The 4,124-nt window shown below is 52.5% G+C and overlaps 1 long non-coding RNA gene across 1 annotated transcript; it reads left to right on the plus strand.

Annotated features, from left to right (window-relative positions):
- Window positions 1-6: 6 nt before the first annotated feature.
- LOC104864504 lies at window positions 7-3,908 on the plus strand. The gene is made up of 3 exons (XR_780917.1): window positions 7-420; window positions 1,621-1,743; window positions 3,876-3,908. It is a non-coding gene; the product is annotated as an uncharacterized LOC104864504 (long non-coding RNA).
- The last annotated feature ends 216 nt before the right edge of the window (window positions 3,909-4,124 follow it).

Here is a 4,124-nt window from a genome sequence, read left to right on the forward strand (position 1 = left end):
TCCCCACCCGTCCTCCGCTCCCAACCCCGCTTCAATTCAAGGAGCCTCCTCCCTGGACTCCTTTGCATCCCCTTTACCTACTTCCAACCCATCTCCTTGCCTTCACCCAGCGACACTCCACTCTGATGTCGGCCTCCCTCTTGGCTTTTCCCTGTTCTCCCTTCCTCTCCTCCCTCCCTCTCCTCGCTTCGCTCCTCCCCTCACCTGCCCCTCTCTCTCTCCTTCCTTTTCCCTGCTCACCTGGCCCCTGAGCCCGGGCCCTGGCCCTCTTCCCCTCACTTTGTTGGCCTTCCCCCGCCCCAGCGTCTCCCTTCTGTGTTCCCCGCCACCGCTTGTCCTGGCTGCTGAGCCGGGCGACCTCCCAGTGGATGACCTAATGCAGTGGCCACCGCCCCACCCCAGCGTGGAGTTGGGGGCGTTGTAAGTAGGAGCGGGAGACAGTGACTGCTTCTAAGAGGGTGGGAGCCCTGTTCTCCCTGTCCACCCTCCCACCCCAGCAAGAGCTGACTTCCTCTTTCCCTCTGCAAGGCAGCCTGCCCAGGACCAGGCTCCCGGACTGCACTGGCGCTGTCACCATCCAGTCCGGTCCCGGACAAGCCTGAGACCTGAGTCTGCTTTCTGAAACCGGGAAGGTGACAGGGCCGGTGCAGCTGAAATGACACGGGTGAAAACGGAGATGAGACACCCAAGAAAGGCCACTGTTAGTTATTAAGTGATGAAAATAAATCCTGAACGCAAACCCAGTGAGTGGGTCAGGTACAATGTGTAATAAACATTAGCATCCCTGCTGAGCGCAACAGAAGGAAATAAGTGAATAGGCCCAGGCGTGCGCGGGTGCATGGCTAGGCGGACAGGGCCAGGACTACAGACAAGTGGGAGCAGATGCTGCTGTGAACAAAACGTAAAACTCCTGCTCAGGGCAGCCACTGCGCTACCTCCTGGACTCCTGGATAAAGGTAAGGGACAAGTGGGCACTCGACAGTAAAGCAGGAACGATTCACCCCACACCCCTGCTCAGGGTGCGTGTGAGGAAGGATCAAAGATGGACGTGTGAATAAAGGAACCCCAAGGGCATCAGAAGTAGACTGGGCAGCTTGCTAGGGTAAGCCTGGATCCGCAGGGGAGGTCTTTCCAGCCAGAAGCTGTCAAAAGATGGATACATTCAAAGACCAAAGAGAAAAAACACTACGGCGTACAAACGGTGGGAAGAAAAGCCACAGCCGTGAGCAGCCTTTGCCACTCCGATCACAAAGAATCGGGGTCAATGGTAAGGAGAAGCCCACCTCACCGAAGGAAACCCGCACAGATGTGACCGGCCAGATCGAATGGCTGGAGACACCTGAAAAGATATCCAACCTCACCCCCGAGGAGAGGCCACCTAGAGCAAGCCCAGCACAGTTGTAAAATGATGATGATGATGATGACAATGATATAGCACGCAAAAGTCAAGAAGTTACACAGCTGTCAATGGCACATGGACCAAAGCTCAGCCTCTGAAAGCTGTGAAAGGTTCACCGCCGCTGGGCTGTGTAGACCGAGGCCCGCCAATGCACCGAGGCCTTCCTTGGGCAGGCCATGTGACCACATCCGGCACAACTTCCAAATCGTTTTCCCTGGCAGGTCCCTGGCTGGATCCTGGCACCCAGGGTGAGGTGCGCCCTGCTGTTGAGGTCTTCTGAGGTCCCACGGGTGACTCTCTCTGCAGGTGGGCCGAGTCACTGCTACAGCTCTCCTTTCGGGCAGGTAAGATACCTTTAGGGTTATTTGCTGCTTTCCTTCTGGTTGTGGAAGTGAGGCCCGAGTGCCCACCGGGAGGGGACTGGATGAGTGCCCGCCTAAGAGGCAGAGAGATGAGGACCGGCTCTTTGTGCCGTCCCGGCTGCCCCGATTTCCCAAAGGGACTCAGAACACGTCCCCTTCCAGGGAAGAGCAGGAGGGCACAGCTGGCGGGCGCCGGATGTGAGGAACGAGGACGCACCCTTGGGTGCTGACCGGCCCGCCTTTCACACCTTTCTGTACAGACGCAGAAGAGGACTTGGACAGCTCTTTGGGAAAGTGACCAGAAGGTTGGGGTGAGCGTGTTACTGTGAGTGTGTGTGCATGTGCACAGATGTGTGTGTGTGTAGAGACCTCAGACAGAAAGTGACAGAGGGAGGAGCGGGAGAAACTGGAGATGTGGAAGCCAGCAGGGGTGGGAGGGAGATTTCGCTATCTTTTTATTGTACTTTTATTTTGAACCACATAAAGTCACTGTCTTGTCAGAAGATGAAGTAGCCGGGAAAAGAAAAGGGGAGTTTGTCCGGGGTGAAGGAGCGCCCCCCAGACCCCATGTTCTCCCCAAGCGCCTCTCTCTCTCTCTCTCTCTCTCTCTCTCTCTCTCTCTCTCTCTCTCTTCATTGTCGCTGGCTCCCTCTGCTGGACAGAATTCATAAAGGTTTCACTTTAAAGAGATTTTTTCAATTCTCCCAGCTAAGGCAGAAAAAAAAAGAAAAAAAAAGGGGAAAACTGCACACTAGAAATAAATGTTGCGTGTAAAGATTTGTTTCACTTAGAAACCACACCATATAAAGAGCAAGCCATTTAAATTCATATTTCCTTAGAAGAGAAATCAAAATATTTGAAACTTATGTGCTGTGTACCGTGTTAAGAATTGGGGAGTAGGGGGCTGAGGATTTAGCTCAGTGGTTCCGGCGCCTGCCTCGCAAGCTCAAGGACCCAAGTTTGATCCCCGGTACCAAAAAATAAATAATAAAAAATAAAAAAAGAATTGGGGAGTAGGGACTGGGCATTTAACTCAGTGGTGCCACCACCTGCCTCACAAGCACAACATCCCAAGTTCAATCCCCGGTACCAAAAAATAATAATAATAATTGGGGCAGTAAGGCAGATGCAGTGGCACATGCTCATGACGCCGGGTACTGGGAAGGCTGAGGCAGGAGGATTACAAGTCTGAGGCCAACTTAGAGCTTGTCTCAAAACAAAAACTAAAAAGGGATGGGGGTGTAGCTTGCTGGTAGAGCACCCTTGAGATTGGCCACCAGTACTGCAAATTGATGATGATGATGATGATGATGGAAGAGGCCTAGGGTCATTCATTCACCCTTTGGTTCCTGGCCTGGCCTATTGCAAACTCACTGGCCTGTAGGGGGCAGGCATGTCATGTAAATGAGCCCTTTGCACAGCTTGCGAAGAGGAATTTCTGGGGAAGGGGATCTCTCTGCTCCCACTACTCCAAGGGTCCAGAGCCCTGCAGAGCAACTTCTCTGTGTGAAGGGGGCTGCTGGCTCTCAGATCGGCCCCATTTCCCATGCAAGAGCCCAAGCCTTCCAGTTGTTTCAGAAAAGGGAAAAATCTAGACCTCTTAGTCTTAAACTTTGGCAATAAAAATAAACTGTATAAGAGTTGGCGGTGTGTGAACTTGGATGTGAGAGACTGCTTGGGCCTGCATAAGATGGCTGCCCTCAACCTTAGCCTTTGCCTCAGTGGAAAAATCCCACTAGACTACATACGTGACCTTTGGCAGGTCTAGCCCCTGGGCAAAACAGGAAATCTTACAGAAAAAATAGCCCTTTGTGCTAACCACAGGGTCACCGGATCTGGAGCAGGAAGCAGGTGGTATTTTCCCCGTCCTACTTGCCCCTAGGGATTGTGCACTTACCCCTCCCCACATTTGGTAAAATACTGATTGCTGTATGGTTAAATGCTTGAATGACTCATGTGATTGGTAGAGGATTTGCTTGAGCTGTCCAATAAGCTTGCTGAACCCTCCCCCTGGGATAACAGTATATAATCGTTTTGCTGAGCCAATAAAGCGCCTTTGATCAGAAACCAGACTTGGGCCGTGTACTCTAACTTCTTAAAGATTTCCTCCACAGACATTCAAGATCGGATCGGCCTCTGATGACCCACGAATAAGAGGCGGCTCTCACCTCCTATTCCCCGCGGGACGGGGTCCCCCCAGAGAGCCGCACTTGGACAAGGCAAATATACCCCAGCCCTTTGGGGGCTTGTAATATAACACGGGAGAAAGCACTTATTTCAGGGTGGGTACTATGGGTTGTCAACAACAGCAAACAATTCTAATCTGCTGAACAAATAGAGGGGAAGCAAAGGCCCAGCAACCA

The sequence above is a fragment of the Fukomys damarensis genome, unplaced genomic scaffold (genome assembly GCF_012274545.1).
Source record: "Fukomys damarensis isolate Sample0158 unplaced genomic scaffold, DMR_v1.0_HiC HiC_scaffold_32, whole genome shotgun sequence".
Classification (NCBI taxonomy): domain Eukaryota; kingdom Metazoa; phylum Chordata; class Mammalia; order Rodentia; family Bathyergidae; genus Fukomys; species Fukomys damarensis.